The sequence below is a fragment of the Rhinoderma darwinii genome, chromosome 2, assembly GCF_050947455.1.
Source record: "Rhinoderma darwinii isolate aRhiDar2 chromosome 2, aRhiDar2.hap1, whole genome shotgun sequence".
Classification (NCBI taxonomy): domain Eukaryota; kingdom Metazoa; phylum Chordata; class Amphibia; order Anura; family Rhinodermatidae; genus Rhinoderma; species Rhinoderma darwinii.
Window position 1 is genome coordinate 322897067 of NC_134688.1, and position 15762 is coordinate 322912828.

A 15762-nucleotide genomic window follows, 5' to 3' on the forward strand; every position below is an offset into this window, starting at 1 on the left:
CCTGTTGCTCCCTATATACTATGCTTGTCCTTCTCCCAACCAATATGTTTTGTCTCTAACCAAAGGTGCCACTGAAAAGGGAGCTGGTCATAGGATTCTATTTCCAACCAAAGTGTGCCATCACTTGTTGCTTCACCAAGGCACAGCACCCATTGCACCTGTCTTCCACCTGCAGGACTGTATGAAGCTGTGAACTTTTGCAGCATGCCAACTGCCGGATATCTCCCAGTACCAAGGAGTAAATACTGTGCCATTCTGCCAGTTTAACTGGTGTTTGTACCCCCTAAAGTTATGATTCTTAAACCTGGAAGCCACTAAACTCAAGTGTCGAGTTCCAGGGTGTGTTAATAGAACGAGGGCTACACTGCCATAGAAAACAAAGTATGTGTGTGTGTAATAAAGATATATATATAGACTTATAAGTGATTACACATACATACACAAAGACACTAACGTTGGTACAGTTACAATAATGGTTCCTGAATTAGGGCTAATGAATTTGTGGGTACGTTTTGCACTGCTACTGAACAAGTTCTACTGCTTATACATGGAAGCTATAACGGGGCACAGTATGTGAAAGGGAATAGGTTGGCTGTGCACGATCATATTGACACTGAGTACAGCAAGGCAATGTTTTTCATGACACTGGCACCGCTCTTTATTGGAAATAAAACTGTTAGTAGTTAGACTTGTGTTGGCCACAATGTACAAGCATTAAATGAACATGGATAGTATGCATTCAGGAGGTAACTGGATATTGCTACTGCCTTTTACTTATGCACGTGACTGTTTATATTTGATATTTTCCAACTCAAAAGTACTAAGGGGTGGAGTTGATAATTTCAGTATACTATCCATATGCAAAGTTCTGTCCACCTACATCACTCCTTTTTTTTTTTTTCACTGCCAGAAGGGGTTTAAAACTAGCAATGTAGGGGAAGAAGCCCTTCTCGAAGGGTCTGAGTGGATTTCTTTCCCTTTCTTGTTCCTTCTTATAGTTCCTGAACAAGTGTTCCTTAAAAAGGAAAATGTGTTTTCGATCTCGCCCCCTGCCTCCATCTGCGGCCTATGACACTTCATTCTCAAGTGGGTCAAAGTGATGGTCTCGGCTACCTGTTTTCTGGGAGACTTTTTGCTTTAGGTACAAAGGCATGAGCCAGATATGGGGATTGTTTTTTTCTAATGCTAACCAATCATTCCAGTGAACTGGGTTCTCCTTCACAACCACTGCACATAGTATATCTAATCTGTTCAGTCAGTTGCCTAAATAAGTACAAGTATAAAATTCATAACTCCAGTTATAATCACGATCATAAAAAAGCCTGAGGGTAGCCACAAACGCAAGTGGAATTAGCACAGCATTTCGTGTCACATGCAGATCTCCCCCCCCCCCTTCTACATTAAATAGGCTGAAATCTGCAGTGAATATCAAGAACAGAATGAGCATGCTGTCAATTTGAAAATCACGTGCTGTTCATCAGCATGTGAATGAGATTTATTTTTAATCTCGTTCACTTGCCTGCAACAGTCTTCTACTGTGGATTTTCCACCCACAAATCCAGATGAAATCCGCAACAAGTCTAATGAGTGGGTGGGGGGCTAAATGTTGAACGTTAGATGCTGTAATATATTGAGAAATACTGATAAGGTTTTACATATTCATCAAATATTGTGTACGCTGCCAGCTGAACGGGTTCACTCACATAAATTATGGCAATAGTGTTGTGATACATAAGCTCTGCCATTTTTCAGTGTATAGTAAGAAAGTACTGTCTTCGGAATGTGCACATTGTAAGACGCCGTAGAACTGTTAACCCTATATAACCCTTTTTTTTGTACTTTGTAAATTGCAGTTATAATATGGAATTAGTTACTGGGAAGTGATCTAGGTAGCCTATTAGAAAAACTTTGAAAGCCCTCTTGAAGCTGGTTGGCTTAGTTGTAAAATAATTCTAGGCATTGTAATGTTCATTACATTTCTTTTCTGATTTGATGTTTTTTATGCTTTCAGGAAAGAAAAGATCTAAAAATTAATGAAATTGTAATGCAGAACTTTTTTTTTTGTTCATTTAGAGAACCAGGAAAGTTTTAACGACTAGGTAAACCTTTTGAAAACTTTTTATTTAAATACAAATGTATTTCAGTGTGTGTGTGGTGCAACTTTCTAATGAATTTGTATTAAAAAAAAAAAAATTTTTGACTTTTTGAGATACAGCTTCTTTGTATTCTGTATACAGAGCAGCTGTATCTAGCGCTAAATCCTGTATCCGTCAGGCCCACGGACTGACGGGTTTAGTGACGGGGTCATACGTGTCTCTAACAGATATGATTGATAACCGGTGGATACTGCGTAAGACCCGCTGACGTGATGGATTCCGGTCTCGGCTCAAGATTCAGCTGCTCTATATACAGGATACAGAGCAGCTGTATCTCAAAAAGTAAAAATAATTTTTAATAAAAAGTAATTCGCAAGTTGCACCAAACACTTTTTTTTTTTTTTCTTTTTTTTTTTAAATAAAAATGTGTTTCAAAGGTTTACAGAGCTTTTAAAGGGTGTATTCACACAGTGCGGTGTTTCCGTGCGACTGAAAAACACGTGTTTTTACCGCGATTTGCCATGATTTCGCAAATCCCTGGAAAGACGCATGTTTTTCGGCCGTGTGGCGAAAAACGTGGCAAAACCACACCGTGTAAATACAACCTAAGGCCTGATTCACACGAGCGCTGTGCATCTCGGACGTGAAAAACTGCCGTTTTTCACTTCCGAGGAGCATCCGTGCTCCGCGCTAGCGGGATGCGATGTCACTCATCCCCCATTGTTGAGAGTCCATGGAGGGATGCGTGAAAAGATAGGACATGTCCTATTTTCCCACGGACCCTTCACACGGTCTGTTGAAACAACGGCTGTGTTGGACGGCCACATTGAATTACATAGGTCCGTGGGACGGCCGCTGTTTCAACACCCATCCCACGGATGTTAAACATGTTCGTGTGAATCAGGCCTTAGGGCTGTGTGCATGGTAGATTAGGATCCAGGGCCAATCACAGCTGGTGCAATTCTAGTCTTATGGATCAGCAGGTAGTGCAACTGGTACAAAAGCCAATATTGTATTTTTGATTTCCCATACCACTGTTTCTCAGTGCTCTGTAGGCATGGAGCTGTCATACAGAAATGTGTTTTTTTATAAATGCATATATAGATATATAAATAGATGTATAAATTATGCTCATATATGGCAGGGCATTCTGCAGTGTACGCTTTTTATGTAAAATACGTTGTTCTAATTTGTTTTGCTGTTGCGTACACAACAGAAATCCTTGATTTTTGTTTTATTTTTTTCTTTATTGGGGAGACTGTAAGGTTGGGTTCACACGACCTATTTTCAGACATAAACTAGGCGTATTATGCCTCGTTTTACGTCTGAAAATAGGGCTACAATACGTCGGCAAACATCTGCCCATTCATTTGAATGGGTTTGCCGACGTACTGTGCAGACGACCTGTCATTTACGCGTCGTCGTTTGACAGCTGTCAAACGACGATGCGTAAAATGACTGCCTCGGCAAAGAAGTGCAGGACACTTTGCAACGTAATTTGAGCCGTTCTTCATTGAATTCAATGAAGAGCAGCTCAAGATTACGAGCGTCAAAGGCGCCTCGCATAATACGAGGAGGAGCATTTACGTCTGAAACGACCCAGCTGTTTTCTCCTGAAAACAGTCTGTCTTTTCAGACATAAAAGGAAGATAGCGTGTGCACATACCCTTAGGAATACAGTTTTGGGAGATTGTATTTTGGGTTTTTTCTGTTATTTTTAGGTCTTTAAATCCTTCATTTCCAGGGACGATTTTGACAAATGCTGTTGCAGTGTGTTCAACAGATGTCTCTTGGCAGTGAAATACTTAACCATAAGAAAGTTAGCCTTACATAACTGTGCTGTGTTGGACAACGAAGAGAAGAGGAATGCATAGTGCATTTAGAGATTGTGCACATGGAGACTGTTTTGCAGCAGCTGCGTATTGGGTGCTGAATTTTCACCAAAACCCTAGAATTCTTCAACATTCCAAAACTACTGACTGGGTTCCAATTGCTGTCAAATTAAGGCCTAGTTCACACTGACAGGCAGAAAAGATTTGCCTCAAAATTCCTTCAGGAATTTTAAGGTATATTTTATTTATTTTCTTTAAATTGGTGGCGTTTTTGGATGCTTTATTTTTTCGCATTTAAGAAACGCCGCCATAAAAAAATCAATGAGTACTGTGTTTTTTTTCTGCCTCCCATTACTTTTAATGGGAGGTCAGAGCCCAAAACCGCTCCCAGAAAGAGCATGCAGCTATTCTTTTTTTTGTAAAGTAAATAAAGCCTCTTCCTCCCATTGAAATCAATGGGGATGATTTGGGATGATTCAGACGTGATTTCCGTGTTACAATCAGTGCTAAAAAGCTGTGTGAACTGACCCTAAATCCTAACGTGTAAGGCCCCCTGCATATGCTGCAGGGGGCCTAACAGGCAGAGCAAGGCCTATCTCACTGGGTTTTTTTTTTGGTTTTTTTCTAAATACATTATTTAAAAAAAAAAATTAATGGCTGCTAATTCTACAGCCTCCGTCCTACTTTGTCACACAAGAATAGCGGAATGTTTCTTGGACATTCAGTTAGATATCAAATTACCGAGTGCAGTCTACCATCTACAGTAGCTACTATTTTGAATAATGCTGTGACCATATACAGTGATGAACATTATTAGCCTGAAGTTCACGGGTCCATTAAACTGCAAAGTTTGGCCCTTGCACAACAGAATGAAGTTAAAGAGGCTCTGTCACCACATTTTAAGTGCCCTATCTCCTACATAAGAAGATGGGCACTAAAAAACAAACTATCTATTTTCACCACTTTATTAGCCTTTTTAGCTTTATGCTAATGAGTTTCTCAATGGTCAACTGGGCGTGTTTTACTATTGACCAAGTGGGCGTTGTACAGGGGAGTGTATGACGCTGACCAATCAGCGTCATACACTTCTCTCCATTCATTTAGTCAGCGCATAGGGATCCTTTTATATCAGTATGTGCTGTCTTATACTAACACATTAACGATACTGAAGTGTTTAGACAGTGAATAGACATTCCACGGGATGTCTATTCACAATCCCGACACTAAGTTAATGTTTCTGTGGTAGTTACAGCAGAGCAAGCGTAATCTTGCGAGATCACGCTGTAAATGACAGGTTACATCGAGATTACGCTTGCTCTGCTGTATCTACCACAGAAACATTAACGAAGTGCCGGGATTGTGAATAGACATCCTGTGGAATGTCTATTCACTGTCTAAACACTTCAGTATCGTTAATGTGTTAGTATAAGATAGCGCATAGCGATCTAAAAGGATCCCTATGCGCTGACTAAATGAATGGAGAGAAGTGTATGACCAATCAGCGTCATACACTCCTCTGTACAACGCCCACTTGGTCAATAGTAAAACACGCCCTGTTGTCCATTGAGAAACTCATTAGCATAAAGATAAAATCGCTAATAAAGTGGTAAAAATAGATCGTTTTATTAAATAAAAAGCACTGCTGTCACCTACATCATAGCGCCGATCTCCTTATGTAGGAGATAGGGCACTTATAATGTGGTGACAGAGCCTCTTTAATGGCATTTGTTTAAAAGCCTCATGACATACCAGCTGTCACACACTGAAGAGAATCAGATGTTCCGCTTTCTATAATGTATGCCCTCTGAGGTAGTTTTCAGGTGTTGCGAATTCTACCTATCCCTGGATAAATTCCATGTAGTTGATGTGGCATTATATCCACTGCATGGTAGCGTTTCATTTACAATTGTGCTGTGGCATACACCTTCATTAGGTGGTTTTACATGGGACATTACTAAAGTAGTATTGACTTAAATTATACATTTTATATCCTATTATTAAATGAATGTTGCATGGAGTGGCACATTATGTATCTCTTGGTTACTGACAGCTAGTGTTTCTGTTAATGTTGGAGAAATTTGCAGCGAATACCATTTTTTAGCTTTGTCTTCTGATCTAAAATGTAATCTCTAGGAAAAAATACACTGTGGCCATGTACACTTTATTCCCCCTTTATTGTCCTTAATATGACATGTCCTACAAGTCTTTCACAAATCTTGTAAACGCTTATCTGTCGCCCAGAAATAGCATGCCTTTATTGAATTTGGATTTCCTTACTTTTTTTTTTTTTTCATTCAGTAACTGGTTAAACAAGCACTGTTATTTTGTATAAAACGACTGACTGACTCTATGAGTTTTGTGTGTGCATGATATTAAAGAACTGGTGATACATTTTTATCTTTTTAAGTCCATGTGTATCGGAGACGAGCACAGTCTTAGTATTTGGCTGTTGCTAGATTCTGTGTGATTTGTATTAGGCAATGTAACACCAGCTCCCCCCTCCCTAGAACAAGAATTCTGAATGGATACGAAGATTAAAATCCATTATCATGGTTACGTTGTAAATGTGATATAATGCTATAGATAAGGTTTTCAGGCCAGATGTTTGATCATGTTGTAAGATGCAGTATGAACGCTGTGCCAGTGTGCACTGTTCAGCCATAACATTAAAACCATCCTAATATTGTGTAACTCCCCATCGTGCTGCCAAAACAGCTCTGGAGGTGTCCTGTGGTATCTGGCACCAAGACATTATCAGCATTTGCTAAGTGGGGCATCCATGGTTCGGAGTTGGTTTTACAGCACATCCTACAGATGCTTGATCTGGGGAAGTTGTAGGCATTTAGCATCTTGAAATCTTTGTTGTGTTCCTCAAACCCTTCCTGAACAAGGATAATGCAGGGTACATTATACTTCTGAAAGAGGCCACTAACATTGAGGAATACCATTGCCATGAAAAGGTGTACTTGGTCTGCAACTATTTTTAGTTAGGTGGTAAGTGTCAAAGTAACATCCACTTTGAGGGCAGGACCCAAGATTTCCCTGCAAAACATTGGCCAGGGTATCACACTGCCTTCTTCCCACAGTACATCATGGTGTCATCTCCTCCCCAGGTAACTGACACACATGCAACTGGTCGTCCACATGATGTCAAAGAAAACGTGATTCATCAGACCATGCCATCTTTTGCCATTGCTACGTAGTTGCAAAACTGATACTGTTCAATGCCTACTACAGGTCCTGAGGGGCTGGTGCATAAAAGGAAATCAAGGAACACATTTTTCTAACTTACCCTCTATGACCGCACCACAGGGGGTAAGGGCTCCACTTCTAATTGGGATAGGAAACAAAACAGGTTAAATAGCCTCTTCCCGCCTTCCTCAGTGGTTTTGCATGTCCCTATTGGGCATCAAGAGGTTGCTGCCGGCTGGGCTGTCAGTTGGTTAGCCTACATTAAAAAGAAATCACCAGGCAGTGAGGGATAGTGTCTCACCTTCACTTTAAAACACTGCTCCCGTCTTCCTTGAACTTGGGACCCCGTTCTGGTACAGCTGAGGTAAAAACAGTGTGCCGGCTCTGGTCCTCCCTGAGCTCCCCAGCCGGCCATTCCACCTGTGAAACGGGAATCCCTCTGCTGCTCATAGATTGCGTTGCACAGTTGAATGCAAGCGTACATCCCTTCCGGAGTGACATACTTGCGGATGCTGGAATTGTCATGGCGGCGCCCTGTTACTGCCTGCAGTTGCAGATCTTCCAACAAAAGCAGAGGAGGAGCTTGCTACCGATTGGTAGTCATCACGCTAGTCCCAGTGATCCATGTTAAAGTTCACACCGGATATGAGGCCTCATTCTCTCAGGACTGTTTGTATCACTCCTATCTTGCCTGCACCATGTTGAGGGTCTAAGAAACCTGCCTCCTAACTAGATGTGGTAGAGCCTAGCGTGTTTCCCAACCCATGTGAGAAATCTAGGAAGCCTAAGAGAGAACCCCTATCTCAAAAATGTGCCATATGTCACAAAAAAACGATAATCTGTGCAAAAAGCCTCTATTCCATTCCTGCACAGAGAATATCAGGGAGAAGTAAACCATCATTTATGGAAGAGCTTAAGGGAATGGTCAAGCAGGAGATACATTCTTCTTTGGCCTCCATCTCCGGCATATTTCCCTCAGCCCCCTCCGACACCTAAGAAAAGGAAAATTGTGGTAGAAGAGGATTCAGGGTCTGAGGAGGATAGTTACCCTCCCTCTCTGTCGGGTGATATTCCGGATGAAGGAGAATTGCCCGGACGTTCTGCTCCCGAAAAAAGAGAAGCACTACTTTTTGAATGAAAATCTGGGTGTCCATGAATTTTTATATATATATATATATATATATATATATATATATATATATATATATATTGCTTTTAGTGTGATATTAAAATAAATTGTTTTTATTTGTGTTCTACTTATTTTTTTTTTCTTTTACTTCTCTATGGGGGCTGCCATTTTTTTTTTCATCTCTGTGTCGATTAACGACACATACTGAGATGGAATACGGCACATACATCCCCATAGTGAATGCGAACGGGAGCCGTTGCATTCACTGCATCGTACGCCGTCTGTGTGGGAACGGCGCATGCGCCGCTCCCACACAGACCAAAACGAAGCTCGTTAGCAGAGCGAAATCCGGCGCTCAAATAATGATTTGTTTAACTTAAAAAAAAATTGCTAGCGACACGTTCCCTTTAATGCAGTAAGATATGTAGTAGTTCAGAGCGCACAATACCAGGGTATGTGCACGGATAGGGTCCCAACCCAATCACATAGCATAGAAGTATTCGGCACACAAGTTAGTGATTTTTGAAAATCTTGAATTTTATTTAATCAATAGTTGATGCCAGAGGTTTAGTGCGATGTTTCGGTCGTAATTTAGACCATCAGGCACTATTGCAGCAAAATATATTGCAAAACAGTAAATTAGCATCACGCAAATGTAATACGTTTAGTATAAGTCGTATATAACCTAAATAAAAATTAAAGAGAAATTCGTGTCAAGTATAAAATAAATGGAATCAGTATCTATGACATGTATTCAGACATTGTGCATAGAGACTGTACATCATGGTCATAAACATTTATAGTGCAAACATTACAAAATGCAGCATATGTTTAATAATATAACATATATGTACATAGAGGAAAGACGTCCTAGCATAGGAAACAATGACGGAATTTAAGGTAGAACAGATTTAAATATCTGTGTTGGAGATCTCTTCACTAGCTTATTGTGTATTATGGGGAAGGACTGGCTACAGTTTCAGGCATCGGGCACGATGGGTTAATATTTACATCTGGACTTTTTGTTAAAGAACGTGGCCCTGAAGTTGAACTCGTGCTTATTATACATAGAGCAAGTGAGACATTATTATAGAGTTGTTTGTAAGGCATATCACATTGTACTTAGCCTCGCAATCTACTTTGTCAGAGGCGTGTTCACTGCGTGTGAGTGTTTATGTGTTGCTAGGGAAACCAAAGTTCAATCCATACGCCGTGTCTTGCCCAGAGAATACCTAAAGTTTCCATACTTCAGTGGAGTATGATATTTGGGAGTTTTAGGATTATTACCTTATTCCGTCTGGTGTATCCAGTCGTTGGGGCTACGTCTTTCAATGGCGACTGACCGCTGTGTTTGGCGCAGAAGAACGTAGCTGGAGGTGGCCATTTTATGTGGTGTGGGTGACGCTATGACTGTGGCGTCTATGTCACGTAATGGGCGTTCTGATAGGCTGCTCGTACGAAGCCGGTGGGGAGTAATTGATATGAGTGTATCAGTATGCAAAGTGGTGTGACGGCAGAGGATATGTCACACGGGATCCGATTGTAGCATCATGGATTGAATGTTCTGTCTATCAGGAAACGGTACTCAATAATAATAGTTAAGAGACATAGGGCATGTTAATTAGTAGTCTCACGTGGATTACAAGTACCATGGAATGATCCATGGTTTTGCATACTTATCTATGTGGTGTATATAGATTAGTGACGTCTATTTTCATATCACCTGTTAGTCAGCTGTAAATAGTATTTTAAACTTGGTGATATTAATGTCTATAATGGTATGTTAATATGCTACGTTTGAGTATAAAGTGTGAATACTATGTACCATAGATATATCTAGTGATTAATGTTGTGGGTTATTATGTGATAATGTTTTTGAGTATAGAGCATATGTGGTGGTGAAATGCTTGTTTGTTTATGTGGAAAAATGTTGATGTGGAAAAAATAAAAGTAGGAATAAGATTAATGTCTCAAAGGGCTACACTATTTAACAAACCCACCATTAATTAGGATACCGTGGTCTGGATTTTGCTTGGATGTAAGCAGTATGTCACCATAATGGAGGTCAGCGTGTCAGGAGAAGGATAATAAGAAAAATGTTAGTATGGGGTATACAGGAACATTCTTATATAACAATAGTAAAACCTTTTTTTAGTATATACTCAATTGAGGACCCCTATTATTATAGAAAACTACCAATCTCGTATTCTCTATTCAGGCCTCGGGGTTCCAGTGTCTGCAACCTGTAGATCCAATATGCTTCCCTGCGTTTGAGATGTTTGATCCTATCCCCACCTCTTCTTGTTACCGGTATGTATTCTAATACCTGGAACTGTAGTTGTGAGATGTTGTGCTTTCTAGAGCGGAAATGGGCTGGGATTGGCAAAAGTGTTTTGTTGCAACGTATGTTGCTTTTATGTTGTCCAATTCTGTCCCGTACCCGTTGTTTGACCCCATCGCTGTGCCCCTTTGCTGAATATAAAATGTATCCTCAAACGTGGCACCGCCTTATGCAAATTGTTTCATGGCTTATTTCGAGGAACAACACATATGTCCGATCACTGAATTTAAGGAACACGTACTACTATGGAAGAGGTACATTGATTACATTTTTTGTATATGGAAAGCCTCAATGGAATTACTATTAGGGTTCACAAGGTACCTCAATAGTGTATGGCCTGAACTCCAGTTCACGCTCAATCAACATTTGACAAAAATCAGCTTCTTTGACACTATGGTCATTAAGGATGACGAGGGCCATCTTACCACAGATCTCTTTTCCAAAGAGACAGATAGGAACGGCCTACTGCATTACAGTAGCTGTCATCCGCTAGCGACCAAAAAATCACTACCTAAGTCACAATATAAACGGGTTACTAGGATAGTAGACGATATCGACAACAGGGCCCTGAGAACCGCCAACATGACCCAGAAATTCAGAGATAGGGGTTACCCCATTAAAACATTATTGGAAGCACAACGAGACACAATAGGACCATGGAGAAACCAAAACGCATACCATTCGTTCACCATACCATCACATTTAAAATCCATCACATCATTCGAAAACATTGGCCCCTCCTCAGGGAAGCCTACCCTAACATTCAGGAGAGACAACACAACAAGTACGGGACAGAATTGGACAACATGAAAGCAACATACGTTGCAACAAAACACTTTTGCCAATCCCAGCCCATTTCCTCTCTAGGAAACACAACATCTCACAACTACAGTTCCAGGTATTAGAATACATACCGGTACCAAGAAGAGGTGGGGATAGGATAGGATCAAACCTCAAACTTAGGGAAGCATATTGGATCCACAGGTTGCAGACACTGGAACCCCGAGGTCTGAATAGAGAATACGAGATTGGTAGTTTTCTATAATAATAGGGGTCCTCGAGTATATACTAAAAAAGGTTTTACTATTGTTATAGAAGAATGTTCCTGTATACCCCATACTAACATTTTTCTTATTATCCTTCGTCAGACACGCTGACCTCCATTATGGTGACATACTACTTACATCCAAGCAAAATCCAGACCACGGTATCCTTAGCAATGGTGGGATTGTTAAATAGTGTAGCCCTTTGAGACATTAATTTTATTCCTACTTTTATTTTTTTATTTTTTCCACATCAATATTTTTCCACATAAACATAAACAAGCATTTCACCACCACATATGCTCTATACTCAAAATTATCACATAATAACCCACAACATTAATCACTAGATACATCTATGGTACATAGTATTCACACTTTATACTCAAACGTAGTATATTAGCATACCATTATAGACATTAATATCACCAAGCTTAACCCCTTAATGACCAGCCTATTTTAGACCTTAATGACCAAGCTATTTTTTAAGTTTTTCTATCGTTTCATTCCAAGAGCTATAACGTTTTTATTTTTGCGTCGCCATAGCTGTATAAGGTCTTGTTTTTTGCGGGACAAGTTGTATTTTTTAATAGCACCATTTTGAGGTACATATTATTTATTGATTAATATTTATTAACTTTTTTGGGGGGGGAATAGAAAGAAATCTGAAATTTCGCCACTTTTTTGCGTCCTAAATCTACTCCATTTACCGTGCAGTATAAATAACACAATAACTTTATTCAGCGAGTTGTTACGATTGCAATGATACCAAATTTGTATTGATTTTGTATGTTTTAGTACTTTTACACAGTAAAAACGCTTTTTTTTCAAAATTCTTTGTTTTTGTGTCTCCATATTTGAAGAGCTGTAACGTTTTTATTTTGTCGCCGATGCAGTTGTATGAGGGGTTTTGTTTTGCGGGAAGACTTGTATCTTTTATTGGTACCATTTTGGAGTATATGCGACTTTTTGATCACTTTTTAATCATATTTTTTTAAAGTCAGGATTCACAGAAAACAGCAATTTTTCCATAGTTTTTTATTTCTTTTTTTCCGGCGTTCACCGTGCGGGTTAAGTAATGTAATAGCTTTATAGTCGGGGTCGTTACAGACGCGGCGATACCAAATATGTGTAACTTTTTTACTTTATTTTGGTTTTTTAATACTAAAGCAGTTTGTAAGGGGAAAAAGTGGGTTTTTAATATTTCTTTTCACATTTTTTTAATTAACTTTATTAAACTTTTTTTTTTTTTACTAGTGCCACTAGGGGACTTTAATATGCGATTCTCCGATCGCTATTATAATGCACTGCAATAATTTTGTATTGCAGTGTATTACTGCCTGTCCGTTTAACACGGACAGGCATCTGCTAGGTCATGCCTCCGGCATGATCTAGCAGGCATTCGGTACAGGCAGACCTAGGGGCTTTTATTAGGCCCCCGGTTGCCATTGGAGACACAGACAGTCGGCGATCTTGTCGCCGGGTGTTGGTGGGAGAGAGAGGGAGCTCCCTCCCTCTCTCCAAAAAACAGCTTGGATGCGGTGCACGCTATTGAGCACTGCATCTGAAGGGTTAAATGGGTGAGATCGATACTAATATCGATCTCGCCCGGTCGAGCAGGGATGCCCCCAGCCCTCAGCTACGTCTGGCAGCTGAGAGCAGGGAGATTTGACAGCTCCTTGCTCTGTTTACTTTATTCTGATGCAGTGCCGTATAAAGGCATATGCATCAGAATAAAGCCCGTTAGTGGCCGCCGTGAAAATGCGTATTGGCGGTCACTAACGGGTTAAAATACTATTTACAGCTGACTAACAGGTGATATGGAAAATAAATGTCACTAATCTATATACACCACATTGATAAGTATGCAAAACCATGGATCATTCCATGGTACTTGTAATCCACGTGAGACTACTAATTAACATGCCCTATGTCTCTTAACTATTATTATGGAGTACCTTTTCCTGATAGACAGAACATTCAATCCATGATGCTGCAGCCGGCTCCAGTGTGACATATCCTCTGCCGTCACACCACTTTGCATACTGATACACCCATAACAATTACTCCCCACCGGCTACGTACGAGCAGCCTATCAGAACGCCCATTACGTGACGTAGACACCACAGTCATAGCGCCGCCCACCGCTGCAGCCACACCACATAAAATGGCCACCTCCAGCTACTTTCTTCTGCGCCAAACACAGCGGTCAGCCGCCATTGAAAGACGTAGCCCCAACGACTGTATACACCATACGGAATAAGGTAATAAGTCTAAAACTGCCAAATATCATACTCCACTGAAGTATGGAAACTGTAGGTATTCTCTGGGCAAGACACGGCGTATGGATTGAACTTTGGTTTCCCTAGCAACACATAAACACTTACACGCAGTGAACACGCCTCTGACAAAGTAGACTGCGAGGCTGTCTAAATACAATGTGATATGCCTTACAAACAACTGTATAATAATGTCTCACTTGCTCTATGTATAATAAGCACGAGTTCAACTTCAGGGCCACGTTCCTTAACAGAAAGTCCAGATGTAAATATTAACCCATCGTGCCTGATGCCTGCAACTGTAGCCAGTCCTTCCCCGTAATACACAATAAATTAGTGAACAGATCTCCAACACAGATTTATATTTATATCTGTTCTACCTGAAATTCCCTGTCATTGTCTCCTATGCTAGGATGCCTTTCCTCTATGCACATATAATATACGTTATATTATTAAACTTGTGCTGCATTTTGTAATTTTTACATTATAAATATGTTTATGACGTTACTTTCCATGATGTACTGTCTCTATGCACAATGTCTGAATACATGTCATAGATACCGATTCCATTTATTTTATACTTGACACTAATTTTGCTTTAATTTTTATTTCTGTTATATACGACTTATAAGAAATGTATTAATTTACATGATGCTAATTTACTGTTTTGCAATATATTTTGCTCCAGTAGTGCCTGATAAAGGTCTAAATTATGACCGAAACGTCGCACTAAACCTCTGGCATCAACTATTGATGAAATAAAATTCAAGATTTTCAAAAATCACTAACTTTTGTGCCGAATACTTTTTTGCTGAATGCAGTAAGTGGCACTATGAGGGTAGAAGAGATAGAAAAGACATGTACAATCCAGGATGAAATGTTTTCTGAACTACGGGCAAAATGCTTTCCCATCCTTGAAAATCTTCAAGGACTCATTGATTTCCTAAAAAACAGTCTCTTGGCAAGGGGAATTAAAAGATATATATCCACTGGATGAAGACACATTCAAATGGGTGGAAGTGCCAAAAATTGATATCCAGGTTGCTAAAGTGGCAAAAAATACTATCCTACCCTTTCAAGATTCTTCACAATTAAAGGACCCACTATATAGAAAGGCTAACAGCCTATTGAAGTCATGGGAAGCTTCTTCTCCCTTACTACAAGTAAATATCGTGGTGACCTGTGTTGCAAGATCCATCTATATGGTTAGACGGTCACCTAAGGGAAGGGACCCCTAGAGAGAACACAATTGCTTCCATTTCATTACTAGCTAAGGCAACAGGGTTCCTAGCTGATGATTCAGCTGAATCCATCAAGATCGCTTCTAGAGCAGGAGTGCTTTCTAATACAACTAGAAGAGCCCTCTGGTTAAAAATGTGGACAGGGGACTAAACTAAATCTGTTCTATCCCCTTCCAAGGGGAATATATGTTTGAACTTGGATGACATCTTGGAAAAGGCTTCCGATAAAAGGACCTAAAGTTCCAAAGAAAAAGCAGTCCTTACGTCCCTTTTGTGGTCAGTCACAAAATTATAGAGGGAAAGGCAAAACTGGTAGATGGAGCTATCAAAAAGATGAAATATTTTCCTTTACCAAAATAAACCATTCCACGATAAACAATAACTTTGTGGGTGGAAGAATATCGAAACACCTAGTACAGTGGAAAACAGTGGATTCTTCTATAGAGGAAGTGTTCAAAATAGAATTTCCCATATCCCCCCAGAAATATGGTTATCAAATCCCTTCAAGACTCTTCACATAAAATAGCACTAAGAGAAGATCTTCAAAAATTAACACAGCGAGTTTTTTCCCTTGTCCCTCCAATGGAAAGAGGGTTAGGTTACAGATTT

The 15762-nt window shown here is 39.9% G+C and overlaps 1 protein-coding gene and 1 long non-coding RNA gene across 6 annotated transcripts in view; one reads left to right on the forward strand and one right to left on the reverse strand.

Moving 5' to 3' along the window:
* The window catches only part of LOC142743149 (plasma membrane calcium-transporting ATPase 4-like), a 358269-nt gene extending 357581 nt beyond the window's left edge, over nt 1–688 (forward strand). For all 5 annotated transcript variants that reach the window (XM_075853602.1, XM_075853598.1, XM_075853597.1 and 2 more), the window contains one exon: nt 1–688. This exon is cut by the window's left edge and continues 1169 nt beyond it. The gene's annotated coding sequence lies outside the window, so the exon portion shown is untranslated.
* LOC142743151 (uncharacterized) overlaps nt 1–15762 on the reverse strand; it is a 160079-nt gene that overhangs the window by 83081 nt on the left and 61236 nt on the right. The gene's annotated exons all lie outside the window — the stretch shown is intronic.